The sequence below is a fragment of the Acomys minous genome (assembly GCF_964271855.1).
Source record: "Acomys minous genome assembly, chromosome: 10".
NCBI lineage: Eukaryota > Metazoa > Chordata > Mammalia > Rodentia > Muridae > Acomys > Acomys minous.
In genome coordinates, this window is record NC_140491.1 from 54,845,299 (window position 1) to 54,872,282 (window position 26,984).

Genomic DNA, 26,984 nt, shown 5'->3' on the forward strand with positions numbered 1-26,984 from the left:
TCTACATGATAAAGGCAGAAGAGATTGTGCTTGACTCGGCAGACATGAATACTGCCTATTATTTTCGCGTCACACTGTGCAGTAGTGTCCTCATGCTCAGCTCCAGGCATTGTCACTGAAGCACTTTCAATTTCTTATAGTTTACCTTGGAACTGGACAGAGTCCATTTGTACCCAAGCTGCTATGTAAGTACTGGATGACATATTGTTGCTACCTTGCTGTGGGTCGAATTTAATCCTATCGACAAGTCTTTAACATAGAAATTTAGTGTTTAATGCTTCAATATTCTCAGGAGTTATGTAAAAAGACATGTGGCAGTTGTTATCAGTATGTTTGGGATTTGGGTCTGATTTTATACAAAATGTTCTCATACAATTAGGCATTTCTTGAGCTCTTAGAAAATGCTATTTATTAAAAAGGAAATTAAGAAAAATATGCAGACATCTTAAATTCCAGTCAGTATATATTACCCTGTTTTAAACACACCCATTAACTGTGCGCATGCACACACACACACACACACACACACACACGCGCGCGTGCGCGCGCAGGCACACACACACACAGGATACCCTCAGGTAGCTTTCTCTTACACACATATACTTGTATCACACACATTGTGGTTCTCCTCATCAACCGTAAATTAATGAATGTAAGTGACCTCATTTTCTCTACTCAGAATTAGAGGAGAAGAGATGCAAAGTAAAACACAGACTTCTCATTGGAATTTTATTTAAAAAAAAAGTGAAACCTGATGTGTCTAATTTACTTTTAGCTTTAATTCAAAGAATTTGGAGAACTTCTTTTTGCTGAGCAACACAATAGAAATGTTGCAGCTTGTGCATTTTCTGGAGTCCTATATGAGAGGACCAGCTTACATGGAAGAAATGCTCAAACACACAAGTATAGACCTCTCAAACTTAAACGAGGTACACCAAACATCCCTCTGTTATGCCTGTTTCTATCTTTTGTTAAAATTTTAATTTTTTGATGGACACGTGGGAAACTGTTTGCCAATATGTCCATTGCAGAGTAAGTTTAACCAGTTGTTACTAAAGGCATAGTCTATACAACCATGGACCACAGGAAAATACAATAGAATCACATCACTTTTTAAAGCAGTGGCTTTATCCTTTACTGCCCACCTCTCCCTCATCAACAAAGGGTTACATGTTGGAAAGGACAGAGCAGTTCTAAACTGGAACTCTTCAGCCACTCTTGACAGAAGTTTGGCTTTCACTCAATACTCAAAGCAAAATACTTTCTAGCCACACTCACTCTAGAGTTTACTGCACTGACTGGTGTCTAAGGAAGCAGAGGGGGCTTCATTCCATCCATTGTTTCTGCGAGCTAATTTTCTTCTCTCTCCTCCTTCCCCCTCTCCCTCTCCTCTTCCTTCTAATTCCTTTGCCTTTCAGCCCTTTCTCTTATTGTTGTGTCTATATTAAGCATTGAGTGAAAACATATTTTATTAACTTATAAATATCAAAATTATTATATTATCACTCATGAAACACACACACACACACACACACACACACACACACACACGCACTTGGCCTCTCTTTCTCACTCTCACCTCACACTATATTCTGACAAGTCCCTGAATCCTCACTATTGTATAGTTACTGCTGTTCTCACCACCTTTTTTGCTTCCTGGTGGGTCTGTAATTGTCATCTCATCCCTGGAGCAACATCAGGATCACTCAATAAATTGATTGTCAGGGGATATGTGAAGAACAGAACAGCTTGAGCTCTAAAAGCCAAGTGTCTTATGGCCTCCAGCCCAGAAAAAGGAAGCAATGGGGATGAACAAGCCTCATCCCACTCCATTCCTCTTACACACTGGTGGCATGTCAGAAAATGGCTTGCATGCTATTCCTACTCACAAACAGCAAGCAGGGATACAAGGATGATTACAAAGTTGAGTAAAACCTTCTTGGAGTTTCTGAGAATCAAATGTCAGCCCCCTAGATTTGAACAGTTCCCCTCAGCCGTCCGGGTGTGCACTCAACTTCCCACTTCCATGTAGACACAGTATGGCTTGCCCATACAGGGATGAGGCAGTGGCAGGTGTTCCTCTATGGCTCAAGCTCCCCTGAAAGATTGCTCAAATGTTGGATGTTCAGGCTTCCAACTCTTAGACTTCTAGAATACTTCTAAGTGGAGCCCTTCTATCCTGGTAGCTTCTATAGGATGAATGTTGCTGTCTTTGTTACCCTAGAATCTGAAGGGAGCAGGCTCTGTCTCTAAGTTGCCTCTGAGTAACTACCATAACTATACTTAATGAGGAAATTCCAAGACAGTGGAGACACTGCTGCATGCAGATGACATTTCTGTCAGGAGTTCATTGCATTGATCAATTCAAGGGAACCAGGCAACTGTGGGAGATGTGGTTAGTCCAGAGTGGACTCTGCATTTAGTCAGTGTTTTATCATCCTGGAGAAAGTGTACTTTGCTTATCTAGTTTTACAAATACAAAAAGAAGTACATGATACAGGCATTAAGAAAGTTAACAACAACAACCCCGCCCAAAAATTACTCAACTCTATTGTCCATGCTTACAACAAAGAAAATCATGTTCTTTTCCAGAAGAATGCTCTATGTAAGGCAGTGTTCAAAGAGCAAGGAGGGGAATCGTGGTACCATTTGCTGTAAATGAAAAAACAAACTTGAACTCCTTATCTCTCCTGATCCCATAGTGCAGATACACAGCCATACCTTTACTACAATGACATTTATTAAATCAGCCACAGGCATTGGTGGTGCTTCTGGGCCTGGGCTGGAGTCACCACAATGTCCAAGACACCATAGTGGCTCCAGAGGAATTCACTGTATCCACAAAGACATCTAATGGATTGATTCCTGGTTGTCAGAACAGTGGCTGAAGTTTGCCGGGCCAGTATCCTTTTGGGGGGAAAAAAAGCAACATCAAAACTGAATTTTCAAGGAATAGATAGGTCGAGTGGAGGCACATGTAGATAAAATTCACATGGAGTATTGAAAGAATTCCAGGCTCAGGTAGATGTAAAAAGTCTAATTGCATACTAGCCTCATTCTTGTTAAAATGCTGCAGAAAATAAGAATGTGAAGAGAGAAAATATGAAAGGCATAGCTGAGCTCAAATGCACAGGTCAATTAATTATCTATTTGTGACCCTGAAGCAGACATGGCCCTGAAGCCATATGTATCGAGGACACCATAGAAGAGGCTCAAAATTCTTGCTTTTTCTTAAGAAGGGAAGACTAAGAGACCCAGAGAATGTCAGGTTCGAGCTAGGCTAGGAAGCAAGAGATTGGCAGGAAGAAGGTTCTGACAGTTGTTGGATAGCAAGAGGCCCAATATATGGCATCCATTTAGCTCTTCAAGTTCAGAACTAATTAATGAAGGTGAGGGGCAGAGAGAGTGGAAGTCACCTCCATGTAGAGCCAGGTAGGCCTGGGCATGGTGCTCTGTACTAGGCACATATGTCTGCCCATGTAGGTAGAAAGGGACACATGTGACACAAACGATCGGCTGGCATGCAGAGGCAGGCTTGTAAGAAGGAAGGCCAGAGGTTCCCCATGACGGCTCACAGAGGGGCCTACAGCAAAATCCACATATGTTCCCTCTATCTCTAAACCACTCTGAACAAACCAATCACTCCTCCCCTGGGTGGGAGCCAGGTAGAAGGTAGGCAAGGAGCAGGAGGATTTCCCTAGTGGCATTTCCTGACCTGGTCATTTTCTCAGCAGTGACGTCTAACTAGAGCCATTATTCACGTGGATTGGATACATCGGAGGCCAAAAGCAGTAGACTCATCCACCCCAAAGCACAAGTGCCAACCAAAGAGCTAGTATGACAGCTGGGGAGACAGGGACAGACTCTATAGAAAGGCAGGACGACAGCACAGACCTACACAACCACAGCCACAGGACGCTGCTTCCCAAAGAGATGAGGGGCAAACATAAGGAGCCAACAAACCCAAAGGAAATGAAAAGAGACATGGCTGTTGCAGACCTTAAGTAAGTACGTATACTGCCATGAAAGTGGTAATGGCAAAGGTAATATTCAAAGTAAATAACAAGAGAGAGCAGCTTTCTAAAGAATGGACAAAAATAAGAATGGACATGCATTTGAAAATAACCTTGTTACATTGTGATAAAGATGAAAAACAGCACTTATCATAAGTTGTAAAAGTAATCAATTAGATAACCTGTAAGCTAGCTAGCAGAAGAGTTGTTGGTGTGTGATGTAAGGCAGAAGTCGTGTGGTAGTACAGCACATAAAACAACAACAACGACGACAATAACAAACAGTCAAAAAAGATCCCAGGCACCAACACATCATCCAGTATGGAGACCAAGGAGTTCACGAGGAGAATGATAGCCAGGGAACAGAGGGAAGGGGACCTGGCCAGTGGAAAGAGGCCCAACAGGCTTGTTGGGACCAACCAGGTGTTCCTCTCTCTCTCTCTCTCTCTCTCTCTCTCTCTCTCTCTCTCTCTCTCTCTCTCTCTCTCTCCTCTTTCTATGTCCTCCCTCTCTCTCTCTCCCCTCTCTTCTGTCTTCTCTCTCTCCTTTCTCTTCTCTCTCTCTCTCCTCCCTCTCTCCTCTCTCTCTCTCTCTCTCTCTCTCTCTCTCTCTCTCCTCTCTCTCTCTCCTTTCTCTTCTCTCTCTCTCTCCTCCCTCTCTCCTCTCTCTCTCTCTCTCTTTCTCTCCTCTCTCTCTCTCCTTTCTCTTCTCTCTCTCCACTCTCTCTCTCTCTCTCTCTCTCTCTCTCTCTCTCTCTCTCTCTCTCTCTCTCTCTCTCACATACACACACACACACACACACACACACACACTTGTCCATGCCATGTGTGAATACTAGCAAGAGATTATATATTAGCAAAACCAGTATTTAATCTTGAAACCAGAAGAGAATTCTAAGCTAAAATGTCATGTATTGCCAACAAAAGATCTTTCTATTATTTTCTACTAAAGACAATTGTTAACTCAAATATATCAAAAGGGCTCTTTTCTATTAGCAGGTAAGGAGAAGTTATTTCCAGAAGGAGAAATGGTTGCATCAAGTGGGCTGGATAAATGGCAAAAATCTCCAGATTGTAAGGAACTAAGAGTGGCCCGTCATCAGGAACAGAGGACCCTGACAGGGAAGGGAGCACTGTTGCTATCTGGGATAGTTACGCAGCTGGACTTGCTGTATACAGGGTTAGAGGTGCAGCAAAACTGCAGCAGACAAACAGGATATGAAGAAGCTGAAAAGATGGGGTGCTAAAAATTAAGAAAGTGAGAACAGAAATGAGAGGGGGAGGGAGGGAGGAAAGAACTGAGGGGAGGGAGGCAGAGAGGGAAGGGGAGGGGGAAAGGGAAGGGAGAGAGTGAGAATACCACCTGCACCCAGGCAAGGTGACTGAAAATGTCTTGGCTTTGCTGAACTTCATTTTGGCAGAAAAGTGGCTGTTGGTAATTTTCAAAATGAGGTTAGGTTCCCAGGTTAATTTTAAGAATGACTCAGACCTTTTTTTTTTGTTGTTGTTGACCGGACATCAGATGTCCTCTGCAGCTTTGCAAATAAGAACCACACTTGCCTGGAGACCGAAAGGGTGTTGTTCTGGTTTCTGCTGTGCTAAGACAACACGGGAATGAATAATGAAATGGGAAGTTAAGGTTTCTGAGTGCTCGGGAGAGTAAATCTTTACTGTCCTGGAATGAATAGGCTAAGTGGCTTCCTCAAGACTTAGATAATAGTTTCTAAATGGAGCCGTGAGTATCAAGAGCTTAGTGTGTTAACCCAGGCTAGACTTTGAGGAGACCTTTGGAAACATTTAAAAAAAAAAAAGACAGATTCGCAAAACAGGAAGGCAGAGATGAAGCAAGCATGCACTGGGATCTGTCACATGTGTTGCCTCTGCCAGGCTATTTGTGCTGCAGTGCTGACCCCTATGATGAATTAAAATCACCTTTAGAAAACTCCTTATTGAGTAATCACAGGAGAAGTGTGAGGCAGTGGGTCACCCGTGCGCTTCTTTGGGAAATAAAACTGCTTTAGTGTTAACTCGGAATTGTAACACTTGCCACGCTCCTTGGAATATTTTTTGGCTATTCTTTCTAAATAGTTGATTTAGAGAATGAGAGTCTTAGTTTGTACAAGTTAGTTCCCAAACTGGGGCTGCCGGTAGGAGCTGGAAAGCTCTTTGGCGAGATGTCTCTGCTTAAAATAGTCCCCAGAGCAGACAGGAGAGAGAAACTCACTGTCCCCTCAAGCAACCATATTTAGATTAAAAAGTGAGAACTGCTTGATTCAAACAGGATGGAGACTTACAGAATGTCAGGAATGCCAGTCAGCTCTGCACTGGCCTCCTTTAGCAGGGGCTATGGATGCTGAGGTTTTTGAAGAGGCATGTTGTTTATTGCATTACTACTTCCCTTGCGAAGTACACCCAGTGGTACTGGGCTTCCCTGTACCTAGGTTAGCTCTTAGAAAGGTGTGGCTTTATTTGAGAAGAATTTGGTGCATCCTTAAACTTGGATGTTGACATGGAGAAGTGACAGGAAGTCAGTTTCTATCCATGGAGGTCAGGTGTGATGTGTTCTCTATGGGCCTATAGTTCTGCTAACTTGCCAGACCTATGGCTTTGGCTATATTTTGTCAATTCTAGAGGCTGTTTCCCACTCTATAGATTGGGTTGTAATATTAAGAACACCTTCTTAGTAGGATTGTGGGGGAGGCAAAAGGTGATTTTGACAGTTATTCCTCTAAGTAGGCATGGCATGGATAAACTGTCAGGCTGTTGTCTGTCACCATCAGCACCTGCATCAGCAGCAGAGTGATGGAAGCCTCACGCAAGTGTTTCATTCTCTTCTGCTGTTCTTTCTATTCATTCCGTCAACAAATTGACATTAACCTCCTATTGGAAGCCAGTCTCTTGCAATGTGGAGTAGTAAGGTCGATCACACAAATTTTTACAACTATGGGCGCAGGCGACAAGGCCACGAGACTGCAGTCCAAGTTCTGGTTGTAACTGAAGGGACGTCCACTTTTCTTGGATTCAATATTTGGAAATCTTAGGAGGTAGGGTCTAGATGGGAAAACTCGGTCATTGATGGTATGTCCCCAGGATGCTGTGTCTTGTTGTGGTCCCTTCCCATGTGTCTATGTCTGCTTCCTGGCTGCCACACTCCATGCTGCTAACTAACATGAGTTGAGCAACTTCACCTGTCTATACATTCTTGTCCTGTGAGGTACGTCCTAGCCCAAATCAATGGAATAAATCAATCGGGAGCCAAAATAAACTGTTCCTTTTTCAAATAAATAAACAAATTAAATACTACATACATACATATGTACATATGTGCATACATACATACATGTATACATACATACATACATACATACACATGTGCATATGTGCATACATATATACATACATGCATACATACATACGTACATACATACATACATAGGTACACATGTGCATACATACATACATACATGAATAACTACATCCACTCTGCTCCTCGTATGACCTGCTAAAAGGTAGGACCTTATAATTGACAAGTTTGATTTCATTATCTTGTCTGACTGCTCAGTCCTTTCCACGCCCATTTCTATATAGTCTCTGGGATGTACAAGCATGATAAAAGAAAATATGACAGCCCAAAATAATTTTCACTCAAATAAAAACAGCTTTTTATAACATTCAGTTTGGAGTACAAACACAGAGAAATTTGGGGAAAGTAAATGGATCCCCTCATTGCTTCTTTTGATTAATCATGAAAATTGACTTTGAAAAAAACCAAACCTTTTGGTAGAAATCATGCATGCAGCTAAATTCTGTGAAAACTAACGGAGTAGACAAGCTGACACTAATAGCTGATGCCTGAGTGGGTAGAAGAAAGGCCAGGTTCTCTCAGTGTGATGCATGAAGCTGTCCAATGGGGTGAAGCAGCTTGGTGAGAAGTGAAAAGTTGAATAGAACCGCAAAAAGTGAGCTGTGTCTTTACAGAAAAGCTAATTTCCCTTCAAATGTGATGTTTCAGGCTTGATACCCCAAAGCATCCCCTGCGAATCCCACAGAATCACATAGAGCAACATCCAACCCTCGTTTGTCAGTTCCCAAAACTCACATCTAAAATGACTGTAACATGAGATCTTCTTCTTCCACTAGAGAATGAAAAAGAAATGCCCAGCTTCATAATACTTTGAATTATAGCATTTGGAAGAAAATAAAAGGCTCAATCTATTTTTAATTAGTTTAAAGCCACAAAAAGAAAAATCAGGAGCTAACAATACTCTAACCTTCTTGTCTGCATCACTCCTATCTCGATCACATATGCTTTGTTTCCCATTGCTGTAGTAAAAATGGAAATTAAAAAGCGTGCCACTCTAGAAGTCGAGGGCCTGATGCTGAGTCTTGTCGAATCACATTTTACTTGTGCTGGGTCAGTTTTCTGTCAACATGTCACTGCTGGTTTAGCTACTGGGAGAGGCCATAGACCATTAAGCGAGGGCTGCTGCTGCATGGCATGGTGGTATCTGCTCTCCCCTCTTTTGTGCTATAAAGCTAATCACATGTGGCAGTTAAATAGTCATCTAAAAGGAATTGTTTTAATCAGTGCTTCTCCAAGAAGAGGCCATGAGTAGCAGATTGTCACATGTTTTTTTAAAATAAGAAATCATGTTTTCAGCTTCATTCTACATAGACACACATACATATATAGGACAGTATATACTTAGACTGATAGACTTATAAGTAAATCTCCTTTGAACTGCCTGTATGCTTCCTGTGTTACCAAGTCCATAGAAGTCATGCTTGTGGTTTAGTGACTCCACGGAAACATTATTACTTAAAAGGTCAGCAAATATTTTTCAATTTTGTTGGCAAATATGAATGGCTATCTTATAGCTTCAACTGCCCTATGAGAATTTTCCTATATGCTTTCACATGTATTTTTCTCACTGGAAAAAAAAAACTCTCTAACTTTTAGAATAAATGTGCATCACTCCTCATTCTTTAGTTGATTTATCTTAAATTCTAAGCTTGGGAAATCACATTCCATGGCTTGAGAAATATTAGCTGTAATACCTCATATGATTATATTTTTTGAATGACAAAACTATAATATAAATGTAATAGTTCTTCAATAGGCATTTTCTAAGAAAGACTTTTTCCTCCTTTAAAAAAAAGCGTGTTGGGGCTGGACGGATGATGGCTCAGCATATAAGAGCACTTGAATGCTCTTCAAGAGGACCTGGGTTCAATTCCCAGCACTCACATGGCAGCGCACAACTGTCCATAACTCCAAGATCTGACAACCTCACACAGCAGACATACATGAAGCAGGCAAATACCAATACACATAAGTAAAAAATAAATTTTTTGAAAAATGTGTAAAATTCAAAACAGGCTACAAGATTCAGAATTATCTTTAACATGAGATAAACTTTGGCAGGTAAGCATTAAGTGGAAACATTAAAGGAAAAGTAAGTTCTGCCTAAAAAAGAGAGAAGGAATTATTTTTTTTTTCCATTGTGAAGGCCAAGGCACTTTCCTGTAACTCAGCTACAAGCACCAGAATTCTATCTCCTTTGTTTTGAGTAATACTGTATTGGATTGAGGTCTCATTAACAGTTCTGTACTCTCCATAAATACAATTGCTCCTACCTATAAAATCATATCCATTTCTGGCATCCTCACATGCCAATCAAATACGTTCCCTTAGTTTGCTGCCTTCGATGCTCCTTTCAGGTGCTCCAAAGCCTAGATTGCATGGTAGGAGTTATCTAATAAACCCAATTCTGTTCCAAATATCCCAGCAGGCTGCCCTTTCCCCATAATGTCATCCAGATGGCCTTCAGCCCACATGAAGTGACTAGACACGCAATAATGTTCCCAAAGTCCTTGTCCCAAGCCTCCTTTTCTATGTTCCATTTATTTTCTGTAGTCTCACTTGCTAAGTAAGAAGGGTTAGAGAAAAAAAAACATTGCACAAGTCACAGGCATAAGCAGGATCTTAGCTCCCTGTGCTGTGTGAATATATGTGTTCTTCTCCTATAGAAATAATGAGGGGAAAGGGGAAAGCCACACTAGATTATAGGACACCATCAGCCAGGGAGGAAAAGCTACAGGTTACTGCAGGAATTAAGCCTACCCATCAACTGTCCAGTGTTACATCAAATGTAGGTGGGTGCCAAGGGATACCTGTTCCCACATCAAAAGTTTCCTTCTCACCAACTTAATGATTCTTTATCATGATAAAGCAGACAAAAAACATAAGCCAGCACATTATAGAGGTTTAGCAATGAGCACTCTCTGCCACGGAAAGGACACTGAGAAGTGTTGGGCACAAAACGCAGACAGAAGAATGGTATGGCAGCTCAAAACCGTTCCAGGCCTCTGTTTCTCTATCTAAAAGAATGTGTCTGGCCAGAGACCATTTATGAAATGTCAGTAGTTAATGAGTTATACTTAGCAAAATCTGGAAGCCTCCAGGGTTTCTTCTCTTTGCCCCTGGAGGGCTTGAAAAGGCAAAGAACTCCTTCCTCTGGTCCAACATTCACACCCACTGGTGGGAGTACAGGAACTTCCAAAAAGGCAAATGTATAAACATGCAGCAAGTCAAAGAGGCAGAGCCCAGGGCAAGGTCCCAACCATCCCTACAGCCCTGACTACTGGAAAGGAAGCCAGAGGGAAACTGGAATCCTACAGATTGGCAGATCCTTTCATTTGTTGTTTTTTAAAAAAATGTTCCTGAACTTTTAAAAAAATCAGAAATAAACAATCTCTTACTTTGGCCTACATACTGTGGGTGTTTTTCCAGACCATTTGTTGACATATAGTTTCCTTGTTAATAATAGATAATTATTTGGCAAAAACAACCAGCAACCTACTTTCCCTCTATCTCACAAAAAGTAAGTTGATTTTTACACTGAAGCGTTCTTACTTCTCACTCTAACAAATTGTAAAAATTTAGAACTAGAGGTCTTGATCAAAACGAGAAGATTTGTTTTTATGACATTGTAGTCTTCACATATTTCAAGGAACATGTGCAGCCTTTTCTCTGTTTCTCCTTTTCCATCATCTTCAAAATAAAAATAAAGCAGATATACACTTACAAGCTGACCCTTTGGAATGGCCCCTTAGGCAATCCTTGGGATTTTAAGAGCACACAACTACACATCCGTGTACACTCTTATCTGCACATGAGGTGCACTTTTGTTCCCCTACATCATCTAGTCGTTTGGTTGGGATGGATACACAACAACTGAATGACTTATCCACTCACATCCAGACCTTTCTCTTATGGCCTAGAAATTTCATGTCTCTGTCCTCTCTAAATGTCTCCTGAGCTTAGAGTGTGGCCTGAAGTATAACGCAAGGTCTGAAACTAATAGGTGGGGACCATATAGAGGCAGAGGCTGACCTCTGAACCGTAGCTCTCCAATGACCTGGCTACAGAGGTCTCCTGACTACTCTACCCGATGCCCTCAGTGTTCGCCACCCTCACTCTAATCAGGGTGCATGACCTCTGCCATCCCATGATGTGGCTGTGAAATCTGTGAGTATAGGCAAATGACAGTACACAAACTTTTTTCTATCTGAATACTGCCAAATAATTTCTACTATCATCCAATATTCTAAGGGGAATATTGAGACTTCAATAGTCTTTGTCCCACTGTCCTGATTTGTAGCATATTTTCTGTCCCAGTTATACTATCCTTTTTGTTAATGCCTGCTAATTTTACATTCAAAATAAATTTGACAATCACTGTTAAAAAAAAACACTACCTCTAACACAGTGGGGCTCTTTAAATTTTCTGATTAACATATTCTCCAAGCAGAATATATTTTCTCACATTTATAAACATTCACTTGCTGTCCTATTATATCAGATTGTGCATGTATAATGATAGGAATATAATGTGTACAATAAAAGAAGCAAAAATTGTAAATGATCAATTAAGAAGCAATATGATTGAAAGTTATTGGTACAGTTTTCCTATCACAAAAATTGACCATCATGCATAGTGCCTAGAGCAGGCTTACAACTTGGTAACTATTTTCTTTTTTAGTAAATGTTAAAATCAAAACCCAGTTATTGGGCATCACAGAGAAACTTAGTGTTATAACACAGAAAAGGTCTTCCTAGAGATCAAAGGAAACCTGCTCTTCTCACTCTTAGGTCATTCGCTTATTAGCTAACTTGTGGCTGAGGAGGGGACAGCATTGAGCAGTCATCAGTCCAGACTGGGTATCCTTTACTTCCATCTTCCAAATAGCTCACATTAAGAAACATAGGTGCAACCAAACCAAATAACCCAATTAAGAAATGTGGCTCAGAATTAAACAGATAATTCTCAACAGAAGAATATTGAATGGAGAAACACTTAAAGAAATGCTCAATGTCCTTAGTCATGAGAGAAATGCAAATCAAAACACCTCTGAGATTCCATCTTACACCCATCAGAATGGCTAAGATAAAAAATTCAAGTGACAGCACATGCTGGCAAGGATGTGGACAAAGGGGAACACTCCTTCAGTGCTGGTAGGAGTGCAAACTTATACAACCACTTTGGAAATCAATCTGGCACTTTTTCGGAATACTGGGAATAAGGCCACCTCAAGACCCAGCTATTCCACTCCTTGGAATATATCCAGAAGGTGCTCCATAACACAACAAGGACAGATGCTCAACCATGTTCATAGCAGCCTTATTCGTAATAGCCAGAACCTAGAAACAACTTAAATGTCCCTCAGAATGAATAAAGAAGCTGTAGTACATTTACACTATGGAATATGGCTCCACTGTTAAAAACAAGGAAATCCTAAAATTTGTGGGCAAATGGATGGAACTAGAAATGATCATACTGAGTGAGTTAACCTAGACTCAGAAAAATTCACATGGTATATACTCACTTATAATTGGGCACTAGCCCAATAGGGATATCCCATGAAAGTCTTCACTTACTAGGAGATTGGGATAGATGCAGGGACCTCCTATTAGGACTTCATGTGAGAGAAGTATGGGAGAATAGGGAAAGAGAAGGACCCAGAGGGTCCTAGAAAGCTACAAGAAGAACATCATGACAGGCAGATCTGGACCCAGGGGGATCTGTTCAAAATACTACACCAACCAAGGACAATACATGCAGTACATATTGAACCCCTGCTCAGATCTATCCAAGGGACAGGACATTATCCACAGTTGTGTGGAGAGTGGGGACTGACTCTGACATGAGCTCTGGTGCCCCATATTTGACCACTTCCCCTAGGTGTGGAGGCCTGGTAGCACTCAGAGAAAGAATAGGAAGGCTACCAAGATGAGACTTGATAGGCTGTGATCATATGGTGGGGGAGGAGGTCCCCTTCTGTCACAGACTTAGAGAGGGGAATAGGGTGAAAGAGGGAGGGAAGGAGGAATGGGAGGATACAAGTGAGGGGGGAAAACAATTGAGTTGTAATCTGAATAAGTTAACTAATTAAAAAAAGAAACATAGGGGTAGACAGGGCTGCCTTCAGGATATTAGGGAACAGTCAGCTGCTGTAACTAGACTAAGTAGAGTTTCCATTTTGCCAGGACTTATCATTTCTCTTGATGCCACACTAAAGAAGATCTGGTGGTAGATTCGGAGCATAGCATACCCAATGAAGCATTTTAGAATACTTACAGGACTTACAAAACTGACTGAATTAACTCAGGTTGTTAGTTTTATGTGTATATTTGTGTTCTGTAATCTTCCTAAAATCTCCCATCCTCTCCATCAGACAGAAAGTGGACGCACAGTGGATGAGTCCAAAGATACATGTCAAGTAATAAGGACTCTGCTGGTTTGACATAATAATAAAAAAAAAAGATCATATGCAAGTAATCTTGTAACACTGTCTCTATATGATTTAGGAATATATGTTCCATATATTCTCTAGTAGTGTGCACGAGCATGCACACACACACACACACACACACGCACACACACACACACACACACACACGTATGATGTAGTAGTGGAGGCAGACACTAACCCCAGCTATGGTTCTGGTACTCACTTTCCTAAAGCCACTCCAGATGTCTTATTGCGTTCTCATCGTTCACCTCTGTCCTCCGTGTCTTAAAATTGGAATTTGTAGCAAGTGCAGTCAAGTGAGTCCAATCAAAATGTTCCCGAGCTAATCCTTCTAAGTCAGGGGGAGATATTCACTTTATCTTTTATACTTTGCACAAATTGTTATAATCCTTTTGTCTTTCGCCTTTTAATGGAGGGAAATCATTATGAGATAGAGCTAGACATGATGGCTTTTATATAAAACGATCACAGAACTATTGCTGCTTGGCATCATGAGATGGCATTGTGCACATTCAAGGGTCAAAGGAGAAAGGCATAAAGAGTTACTCCCAGGCCTCCACAGACCTGCACACTAGGATGCTGGTGTGTCCTTCTGGTTTTATGGAGTGGGTTCTGCTTCTTCTGCACCACAGGACAACTTCAGTCTTTGCAATTCACATCCTCTTCTCATCCTTGTCTTATCAGTATCCTCACTGCTGATTTATAACTACCACAGAGATGCCCATTATCTTTCCATTTGTTTATTCACTTTTGTTCATATACTCTCCTGTTGCTGCCCTTTATATACATAAACATTATTAATTAATGAAATAGTTAATCTTCTAAATCACTACATCGCTATCTTGTGTATTTCTAGCATCGTGAGAGCTTCCAAAAGTGTCTGAAAGAAGTAGAATTTTACTATTATAGAGATACAGCTTCCATGTGTTGAAGACTTACTAAGTGCTAGGCCGTATCCCTAAATTTGACTGATAGTGACCTACTATGCAACCTTATTAATTAGATGATATAATTAATTTTACCCCTGAAGTCATGAAAATATAAACTGATTAGTTGGAATAGCTCATTTCTACATAAATCAACTCAGTATCTGTTAAATAGTATCTCACAGAATTTTTAATCTATCTTTTACTTTGAATTTTCCAACAGTCTCAGCTAAGCAATGCTCAATATTATCTCCTGAGATATTGCTTTTATAAAGTTGAATGAGTTTCTTAAAACGTGCACATTCAGATCGGGATGTAGTTCACCGGTAGGAAGCTAGTGGACCACGTGCAAGGGCCTGGGTTTCATCGGTAGCACCAACACTAAGATGTACATGCTGTAAGTACGTGAGTAGATGTCACTGAACCCTCGCAAGGTGCCATCCAGATCTGTATGCTTACTGACGGCCACACTCTATACCTATCAGGGCAACAGAGGTTGCCAGTGAATTGACAGCTCCCTGATGGGTTGGAAATAGGAAAATGGGTCACATGCAAATAATCTCTCCTAAAAGATTCCGTAGTAAAAGGGCAACTTACATAATGAACCAGTAGAAAGGCATTAAACCTTTTTTTAAAAAATAATACAAAATGAAGGAGCGCGATGGAAATATTTTGATGTATTTATAAAAGTGGCCAAATATAACTGTATAAAATGGTAATAAACACTAACTTTCTTCTAAATCATTTATTGCCTCACTCCTGAAAAGAAAAAGAGCAATGATAATTTTTGGATTTTTTGGAGCTAAAGAGGAACAAATAACTAAGGGCTCTTAAATAATGCGGTAATACAACAGTTTTATATTTGAGGCTTAAATTAAATAAAGCTTATAAAGCACTTTTAGTCATGGCTATATATATATATATATATATATCCGAAGACTCTGTAAGGTTAACAATTGTTCCTGCCTTAATTCATACTTTGTTAATGATATCCAAGTTTCAAGTTATAAACTTTGCACACTTTCCTATAACTAGGCTTTTATTTTGTTTGTTCGTGTATCCTGAAATATATTAATTTAATTGCATGATTCAAACTTCAAAATCTGCAAAAACATAATTCATGAAAGATCCTCTCTGATTCTACCAAAGATTAGATGGGTTACAAAAGTCCTCACATGTTGGCATCTTTTCCAGTTATTTAAACAGGCAGGGGACAACAATCACATATACAGGGCACACTGACACACACACATGGGCAGGACACACACACAGATACACACACACACATACACGGACACACCAATACACAGGAACACATACAGACACACACTATATATTAACATATTTTCAAATTATGACACCCATATACATTTTTCTATAATCATATCTACCTCACTCATACTTATTGGTCTTCTTTTTGAGAAATGTCCTGGCTATTCTTGTTCATTTTCATGTGAATTATATACAACTCACTTGTCTAGTGGTGATGGGTAAAGATGTGGTATTTTTATCTGGATCATGTTGCATTTATAAATAAACTAGGATTAGCATGTTAATGATGTTGAGTCTTTCTATCTAAAACCGTGCTAAGCCTTTCCATTTGTTCATCATTTTTGAGGTCTTCAAATACATTTAAAATGTGTTTTTTACATTTTATAATTGTTGTAAACTATCTATAAATTTTCCCTTTTACTATGCTAAAACAAGTGTCTACTCTCAGCATTCCTTTTAACTTGTTATCTGTTGATGTAAATATTTTTGCATCTATACAATAATTTCATTCCCTAAGTTTCAATTCTATTGCAATAATCTTTATGTTTTTTCTTGGTAAAACCAAACCGTTTTATTATATTAGATGTACTGCAAACTTCTGGTTTCTGCAGTATCATTTCCCGTTCCTCTGTTGCACTGGCTAGTTCGGGCAAACTCCGGGAGTGAGCATCCTTCACTTGCCTTTAATACAAAAGGTGATAGTCATAAATCTATTAGGTTTTGTGGCGTGTAGTGACTGAATGCTTTTACTGAATAGTATACAATTTAAAATGAATATTAAATTGCAGAACATGCGTTTTAAGTATGTACGAGATGCTTATCTATTTTTCTTCTCTTGATGTTACCTACCATTACGTTGAAACATTTTGTTGACATGATTGTCTTTGAATACAATATTGGAGCCAGATCCTGATACTATTTATGTTTTGAATGAACCAATGGTATCTTGGTCTAGAACAGTAATTACCTAATTGGGATGATTTTTATCACTAATAGGGAACCGGGGGAAAAAACCATAATAAGATAAATGGCAACTCACTCGCAACATATACCTGCTGACATCAGACACGGGGATGATGGGAGGATGACGACGCATGCCTGAAATCACTGTACTTGCTGGACTGAGGCAGGAGGGTTGCCATGGATTTGAAGTGACCCTAGGCAACGTAATGAGACTTTGCCTTAAAAAAAAATTAAATATAAAACAATCTATAAAGCTGTGGCCTAGGTATCTGAGTGTCTAAAGCTAAGATCTGTAAACACATTCACTTCCTTCTCACGTCATGTTGGCGTTTGCTATTGCTGCTGTTTTACAGTCAGTATTGCGGTTTAGTTTAAATATTTGGAATTTTCCTTCTTACCTATGCCTACATTTTAGTACAAGCCACCCTGGCATATTTGATGGTTAAGTAAGTTTGGAGACAATCCCTCACAGAGCTACCAGAACTAGTTTTACTGTGGGGGAAGGAGGGACACGCAGATAACTGGTCTGGTTTTGATTTGTTCTACAGGATACTTCTTAAAGACATTTTATGATCCTTTTAGAATCAAGTACAATAAAGTATTTACCTGTATTTCTTTAAAACAATTTTTCACATTATCCAGCAGTCTGGAAGACCCTGATATTTTACTTTTGTCATTTTTTTTGTTTTACTATTATTATTTTTATGCTGTATTTTTTTTTAATCTTGAAAATTTTAGGTGAAGGCTTAACTGATGAACTTTTTGTTTCTTAAAGAGATTTTCTGATCCACTAAATGGCTTTTCTTTTTCTTTTCTTTACTTCTAAAGATTTTACTTTATTTTAGCATATACATTTATATTATTACACATAAATAAAAAATTACATATAGCAAGAACAACCATGAAACAATCAGGCATTATATGAATGTTACATTCATGGTGTTTTGGCTAATTGTATCTGGCAACCTTGTAGAAAACATCTTTCCTATCTTGGTGGTCTAAAATTCTGAGTGAGAATCAATATCTATCGTATCTCATCTCTGTCAACTTAAAACATCTATCTAGATCTAAAAGCATCTTAGGCTCTAAAGAGCTAGGGTTAATTGTAAGACTAAACTATCTGGTCTTCAACCTCATCACAGATTTGAGAAGGAATGAAACTTAACAAATATGTCTGTCAGATATACTGGTCCAGAAGGCTGAAGATGATGCTCCAACATTATAGAGTTCTGGGTGACTGTTCAGGCAGCAAACTGTCTCTGTCATTTTTTTCTTCTTCTCATTTTGGAAGCTGCTAACGTGCACTTCTAGTTCACTCAAGTAGTTTTTCTAACTAGTTACATTTTATTTTTCTCATTGATTTTATTTTGTTGTCCCTTCTTGGCATCAGATAGTTTGTCCACATCAGAAGGTAAGGCTCTGGTGTATTCTGGACGTTGTTTCAGCTTTCCCTCATTGGCTAGTAAGAAGTCTACTACTTTCTCAAATGTACTCTAAAATGTTGGTTTACATTTCCTCTTTAACTCTCAAGTTAAGACTTTTTCCCCCATAGGAGCTAACAAATTTTATTTTCTACTTTCCCATAAATTTAGTTTTCTTGCTTTGCGATAAGGAGAACGTACGTTTTGCTGTTTTTGATGTCTGTGCAGATTGTTTCCTTTGGTTGCTTAAAGTAGCAAACAGGTTAGGGGTTCATGGTTATTAGAAAATAATATTTCTATTTTTATGAGTTAGAACTGTATTTTTACACTTTACCCCTCACATAATCATAGACTATAAGAGGTGAATAATTGTTGCTTCTGTTTTTCTTCACATATCACAATTTTACACGTTGATACTTTGGTATTAGTGCTTACAAAATTATAACAATTATATCTTCATCGCAGATTTCATCGTTGAGTCTACAAAGGTTTTTCCTGTCTTAAATGCTTTCCTTGTCCTCAGCTTACACTTGGATGCCATGTTCCTGCCTGCTCTTATACAACGGGCTGTTTTGTCTTACTACCTGGTGATGTCTGGCAATGTCTAGGAATGCTTTGGTTTGTCCTAAGTGAAAAGGGCAAGGCTGTGCTACTTGCATCCAGAGAGAATAATCCTGGGCTGCTGTTAAATATCTCATACTGCACAGGACAGCACGACCATCAACCATCTACTAAGCCTCTAGTTCCAAATGCTGGGACTGGTGAGCTCAGACTCTGCTGCTCAGAGTGGGTGGGCTCCCTGATAAAAATTTGAATAAGTAGTATTTAATCATGAATTTCTGATGACTTCCTGGGGAGTCCAGTGCTTCGACATTGCAGAACTCCTGTGTGGTTTACAAATGTGTCAGGCGATATACATAACTACCTGTGTTGCCTGTGGTCCTTGGGTGTAGGTTAGCTGCTTCGTTCATGTCATTGCCCTGAGGAATGTGCCTCTTATTTATGTGATATTATTTTACATTTTGTTTCAGTTATTGTTCAGTTTTTTGGGCCGTAAGATCTTTTATACATTTCCAGTTCTATACATGTAAGAATAAGATTTAATGACTATAGCTATACCATTATGTAATATCTCCTGGCCTCTAATTTGAGGGTATTTATTTGATAAATTTGTATTTTGAGCAATAAAAAAAAATACACCATTAAATTTATGGAGCTTTAGCTCAGTTGGTAAAGTGCTTGCCTTGCAATCACAAAAGCACAAATTTGAACTAAAAAAAAAAAAATACACATAAAAAGTCAGAAGTGATAGCCCAAGATTGCAATCTCAAATGCTAGGGATACAGAGAGAAGTAGACTTTGGGGGTTCACTGGTCATCTAGACTAATTGGTGAGTTCCAAGCCAGTGAGAGACCTTATTCACAAAAATAAGGAGTAGATGACAGCTGAGGTGGGATGCTAAGGCCGTCTTCTGGAATACACCGATCATTCACACACCCATGCATGCATGCACGAACACACACATGCGCACGTGCACACACACATGAACACACACATGCGCACGTGCACACACACATACACACACACTGCACATGCACACATGCATGCACACACACAAACACACACACCACACATGCACACGTGCATATGCATGCACACACACACATGCACACACACACACACACACACACACACACACACACACACACACATGCTAGCTGAAGGTCAAATCCAGAACACGATACATGGTAAGCAAGTATTCTTTCCTTCTGCTACATTCCCAGATGTGGTTTTTTTTTTTTGGAATATCAAGTAATTATGCTTTTTAAAGTTAATTTATCATCAGGTTATATTCATCAATTTGCAAACATCATACTCCTTTTAATTTCCATTTGATTTTTTTAATCATAAAATTATTTGTATTTTATTTTTACAAGGACATATTTGGCAAGGAAGGAAGGAAGGGACAAGACAGACTAAAATTCTCAACCCTCACCCATTCCCAATTTTTCAGAGTGTAACTTGGGTGTACAGTGAAGTTTGAGAGCCTGTACCAGGGCCACTGGCAGCACATGTGCTTGGAAGCTTCCTGCAGGAAGGAGCTGGCCCTACCTGAGGAGTGTTCCCTGTACACACTGACTGCCCAGGGACACACCTGGCTCCTCCCCACTATCCAGCTTTCCAGAAAACCCCAAGTCACACAAATGCAAACAGACAAAACAGACAAGGTGTCTCTACAGAGTCACCATTTTGAAATGAGGAAAGACTACCATTCCCGGCAGACCCTTCACCACGTGAAAATGGTAGGACGCGTGGAAATTACAAGTAAATACAAGGAATGCCACTGGCTCATCTGTCTTTAGTTTTACTTTTTAAAGCCAGCCAAAACCCTCCACTAGCTCCAGTCACAGAGCCAGTAGGAACATGGGAGCTCACTTGCTAGGCATTCCCAAGTTGTTTCTTATTTTGTTAATGTTTGTTTTCTAGTTATTTTCTCCAGAAATGCTTATTGAAAAAAGCACACTTCGCTTGGGGTGTTTGAACTAGCTGTTTTATTGTCTTGATCCTTCATTCATATTTGTCTAAGTGTTCTTTAGATTTATTTGTGTCATCCTTGGGAACTCAGGATTGCTGTGGAACAGTCTGGAACCAACCTGATTTTTAATCCATTATAAATGTGTCAGTGACTTTTTGCCTTTCTGCCTCAAGCCTGTAGTGTTGTGAGAATGTGTTTGGTATCGTCTAAAATAGGCCAAGGTTTCTGGAATGTGTGTGTGTGTGTGTTCAATGCATAGATTTATTTGTTTCCTTTGAAGCAAATTTCATCAAATGGTATCCTTAATTAATCACTGCATTACTACCAGGTTTTCTTCCATAAGGAAATCATATAAGTACATGCAGCCCCTGCCCCTCCTCCTGGAGCTTATGCCCTCAGTGGCGGCTGGCAATGGCCTCTGGTACACACCCATGCCTTGTGTGCCCAGCGCGTGCCTGCCTTGCCCTGCTGTGTTCCTTTCACAGTGCACGGAGCTCTTTCCACTCACTTTCCAGTCTTTCCGCCGCACTACCCTTTCCCGAATTCCTACATTTCTTCACTTTGGCTGGCTTTAAAAAGTAAAACTAAAGACAGACGAGCCAGCGGCATCCCTCGTATTTACTTGTAATTTCCACGGGTCCTACCATTTTCACATGGTGAAGGGTCTGCCGGGAATGGTAGTCTTTTCCTCCTTTCAAAATGGTGACTCTGTAGAGACACCTTGTCTGTTTGGTCTGTTTGCATTTGTGTGACTTGAGGTTTTCTGGAAAGCTGTCTAGTGAGGAGGAGCCAGGTGTGTCCCTGGCCAGCCAGTGTGCACAGGGAGCGTTCCTCGGGTAGGACCAGCTCCTTCCTGCAGGAAGCTTCCAAGCACACGTGCTGCTAGCGGCCCTGGCTGTCCTGAAGCCCTGAGCTTCTCCACTTTCTGCCTCTTCCCTACACACCATCATTTTTAATTGTTATTTGCATATGAGGAACTTAGACTCTCCACACGAGTCTCAAGAAGCAGAGTCCTGTTGAGAAGTCACAGAGCCTGTGACATGAAATCCAGTTGTCGCTTTCCTTTGGAAGCCCCGGAAAACAATCTGTAGCGTGTACTCTACCTGAACCAGACAAGTGCTGCAGCGCTTGTGTTTTTCTCTTGTTGTGTTACTTTTTCAAGGGTATCTAAGGAGGAAAAGGAAGCTCACTTTGTTAATGGCCACATACATGATCCTACTAAAAATTCGTTTTCCTCAACATTCCTTGAGAACTCCGTGTTGTTGTTGTTAGTGTTTTATCCCTTTCTATATTTTATTTACAACTCTGTCTGTATTTCATACCTTTAGATAAAATCTGCCTCCCATTCTTTCTTCTCAGTTTCTCCCGTATCTCTCACCCGCTTTCTCTTTCAACTTCATGTGTGGGCTCCCCCCCCCCTCTTTCCAGCCACCTGTCTCTGTTTTTCTTTCTTTATCTCTGTCTCTATCTCTGTCTGTTTCTTTCTCTGTCTCTCTGTTTGTCTCTGTCTCTCTCTCTCTCTCTGTCTCTCTGTCTGTCTCTGTCTCTCTCTCTCTCTCTCTCTGTTTCTCTGTCTCTGTCTCTCTTTCGCTCTCTCTCTCGCTCTCTCGCTCTCTGTCTCTCTCTCTGTCTCTCTCTCTGTCTCTCTCTCTGTCTCTCTCTCTCTCTCTCTCTTTCTCTCTGTCTCTCTCTTTCTCTCATCCATTCAGTGATGCTCGAATGTGTGTGGGTGTAGGGCCACCCACATGGAGCTCCTCAGGGCTACATTTCTTAAGGGAGGCCTCTCCCACTCCAGCAGCCGTCAGTTGCCAGTAGCTCCTGAGATGGAGTTTGATGCCCCCCCCCTCCATCGGTGTCAGTATTTTGTCAGCCTCTTGTTGTGTGTTTGGTTCACACAGTCACGGCTACCATGAGTTCGAGTGTGGAATTACCTTGTCATGTCTAGCAGATAATATTCTGCCATGGATATCTACTACCCCTGGCTGCCTATAATCTTTTCGCTGTCTCTCCCACTCTGATCTGAGAACTTCAGTGGGAGGGAGCACTCTGCAGATGACCCATCAAGAGCTGAGTACCCCGCATTCTCTCACTGTCATCATGTTGGCCTGATGTGGGCTTCTGTATTCATCGTAATCTACTGCAAACATCCCCTCCCGTGATTGGGAGGTTGAGGGATGACCTCTGCAGCAATAGTGGCGTGAACGTTATGGAGCCGCCAAACACTTCCTGATTTGGTTTAAAGTCTTGGTGTCATTAACTGAGCCAAAGACTCTATGGCTGCCTGCCATGGGCCCTGCAGGAGAACCTAATACTTCCATTCTGTTAAATAGGCATGGTTCAGAAACAGCATTGTATCTTTGATGAATGTTGCAAATATTTCTCTGAAACTCAGTCCTTTTTGAAGGGCTGTAGTTGAACCTAGAGCCTCATTCGTGTTAAATAAGCATTGTGACTCTGAGCCCTTTCCTTAAGCCCATCTGTGGTAAGGGTTTGCTGTAAGTGCTTGGAATAACCCAAAATTCAATTATCATCCCATCAAATTCATTTAATTTTTCTCTCGATGTCCTCTTTGCTTTTAATACTAAAATGGCCTTTCCTATACTATTGTCTATAAATGGTAACATAAAGTCCATAAAGATAGCTCTTATAGGCTCATTTTTTAAAAACTTAACTTTTTAATTGATCATAAATGTTCATGTGTTGTAAAAAGTAGATAATTAAATTAAATTAAATTATTTGGGACAAATTTTTGTATTATCCATTTTTATATTAATTATCCATAAAATTAAATATTTTTAATTAGATATTTATATGAACCTTAATTTCTATACTTAAATTCTGTTATACCTTATCTATTTAATTTTATAACATCTTCATTTTTATTACAATTTTATATGTTAAATATAACTTTACCACATAACCTACTCTTCTCAAAATATTACCCTTCTATGATAGGATTTTTACCCAGAATAGTTACTCTCAACTTGGAGATACTCATTGTGTATCTATGTACGTGTATGAAGATATAAATATAGTGTAAAATAAATGTATAAGGAAGTGCATATGACAGGGAAATCAGATTATATTCTGAAACACCCAGCTACTTATTCAAGTGCATAGAGCTTTAAATTGAAAGAGAACAAATGGTTTTGAGCAGCGTCTCCTCTCCCTGCTTCTATTAACTTTCATCCAACTCATGAAAAGTTTTTACCTTACTTTTCCGTTGGTAGTCATCAATAGTGTAGAAAATATTTTTAATTTAAAAATAAATTTTGTTTTAAATCTCTGCATATTTCCTAAACTGGCTATCTAAGTTTTCTCTTTTCCAAATACATTTTAATGATACTTTGGATACCAGAGAGTATTGAACTTATGGGTAAAGTACTTGCTGCGCAACCTGAGTTCGAGCCCCAGAACCCAGAGGAAGACAGAAGGAGAAAGCTGACCTACACGCTCACTGTTGCATATGGACACCTGTACATATCACACACACACACACACACACACACACACACACACACACACACACACACCAAACAATGATAAAATACCATTTTTAAAGAATTACATGCTAGAGGGAACAAGGAGACATAAATTATGGAAACGACTAGGTAGATAAAGGAAGACAGAGTCGAGAACTCGTTGTCTAGCAGATCACCAATTTTAAAGATAGTTTACACATCATAACACATCATTTTCAAGATAAATAAAAGCAGTCATAAACCAGTTACAGGAGTTAGAAGCACTAATTCACTGGGTAGCACTTACTGTTTGTCCAGCATTGTGCAGAGTTCAAACAGCATGTCATCAAATTCCTCACAACCAGTATAATATGGAAACTTCCAGATCTCGGCACACTGAAATGTGGATGGGCAGAAAGTCAGCCTGGAGTGCAACCCAGTGAAGGGCTCAAACCCTGCTTCATGTGACCTACCTGAAGCCTCTTCTCCTGGCCACTGTGTGGTGCCCGAGGGGCTTTTCAGGGCTGATGGTATCTCAGAGACCTGCATTTTGCAGACAAAAGTGGCCCAAACACTATTTTCCATGTGTCTCCAGAAGCTTCTGCGGACCACCCACTGTCTCCCACAATCCTCCTATCCTAATGGGGCATACACGTCAGGAAACAGGAGATGAAGACGTGGCCGGCAACTCAGAAGCGCCATGGACCATCAAGCTAAATATATGTATTAACTAGTGGTTAACCTCAGCGCAGTGCTCTTGATGAGCCTGGGACTTATCAGAAAGGAAATCACAAAGCCCTGTCCATGTGATGCTGACAGTCCAGCCAGGGGGAGCAGGAAAGCAACAGTAAATAGCAAGTCAGGCCCTAAATTAAACAATTAAACACGAAGCAGAAAAAGAACCTAAGTTAGGGAGAACAGGAAGTTTGACAGCTCTAGAGGAAGCCCTACCAGGTGGCTGCAAAGGTAGACAGCAGGAAACCTACTCAAGCGCTGTGGCATATCCTACAGGGTACAGGGACGAATTCCAGACTAAACTGTCTCCGAGCACTGCTAAAGTCCTGGTTGACACCTGTGTTTCATCACTATCATCATCATCATCATCATCGCCATCGTCGTCATCATCAACAACAATTAATTATTATAGAGCATTATTTATTAAGTAAATTATGGCATGCCAGACACCAGAGAGGCCATAATTTCATGAGCATGGTTTCATTTACTTGACGTTTGTTTATTATATTTTTTTCTATTTATTTTTAATTGATACTCAGGTGGATTTGCTTTGCTCATGGTAATAGATGAGAAGGGGCCCTTCCTTGGCTTGCTTTCCTTTCCTCCCAGGGGGTTGCACAATGCCAGGCCCCCAGCACAGTGCACACAATGCAGAGATACCCAGAACATATTTGCTGACACCTGAAAAACAAATACAGATTCATAGAAAAAAACAGTGTGAGCACCAAAAATATGGATGGGGGAAAAAAATCAAATGGCAGCCCCCCCCCCCCCGCCGCCTGCGTGCACAGCACCAGGAAAGCTGTGGGAAGATGGGCAAGTGGGCCTCAGCGGGAAAACAAAAGCAGACACATCAAGGAAGACTTTGCCCTCCCACTTCCCCCCTGCTGCCATTTTCTCCTCCCACCCCCCAGCCTCCCCCCTCCCCCAAACAGAGGATCCTTTGCCAAGGATGCTGCTTGATCGGTTCCTGAGCAGCCGGTGCTCCCTCATAATTGATAAACGGAGGTGCTTTCCAATCACCTTATAAATCACAGCGTGGAAATGCTTACAGTCAGGGTGGGGAGGGGATGGGCTGGGTATAAGAAGCCTAAGTACCTTGAAAATAAAGAATCCCTCTTGCCAAATGACAAGGATAATTTCTTTTAGCATAATTGCCTGCCTAGGTATTAACCATGAAATTACAGAAGGAAGAAAAAAAAAAACCAGCACCAATAACAGATATTACTATTTTTAAGGGACAAAACAACACGGTGTATTCCACACCAGTTTGTGATCATTAAATTATATAACCTGTTATGCTTTAACCAGAAATGGCTTGTTTTTCCACCGTGCTTTAGCCTCTTTTCTTCCTCAGATTCTCTTGGAAGTAGGTGGAATATGAGTCTCAAACTAATTTTTATTACATAAAAGAAAAAAAAATCACATCCACAGCTAAAGAGGTCAGAATAGAAACAGCTGCAGCATCTATCATGCTGAGAGACAAAGAGTTAATGAAATAAGAGACATCTATAATTGTTGAATTATTTTTTTTTTATTCAACACAGTGTTCACAAGAGGGGCTCCTTTAATTTCATGGAAAGCTTTACTAGATATTAAATATTTCTGCGACTGCTTACAGCCAGAAATTGTGGATTTTTGTATACAACAGTCTATTGTTATGATTCTACCTAAAGAAAACCAAATTAAAACTGATTTACTAAATAGGTTAAGGACAGCACACTCATTCACGATTTCAACCCTATTTCATGCTTAGACAGGCAGATCTTAATTATACACAAAAGAATACAAATGTTATTAGCATGATAATAATTATTTAGGAGATGTCCTCTTTTTTAAAAA

The 26,984-nt window shown here is 40.2% G+C and overlaps 1 protein-coding gene across 6 annotated transcripts in view; it reads right to left on the minus strand.

Moving 5' to 3' along the window:
• The window catches only part of LOC311607657 (uncharacterized protein), a 558,074-nt gene that overhangs the window by 209,981 nt on the left and 321,109 nt on the right, over nucleotides 1–26,984 (minus strand). For 2 of the 6 annotated variants that reach the window (XR_014782684.1, XR_014782688.1), the window contains exon 3: nucleotides 24,715–24,803. The exons of the other annotated variants lie outside the window; for them this stretch is intronic. The gene's annotated coding sequence lies outside the window, so the exon portion shown is untranslated. The remainder of the gene's footprint in view (nucleotides 1–24,714; nucleotides 24,804–26,984) is intronic. 6 annotated transcript variants of the gene reach the window in all.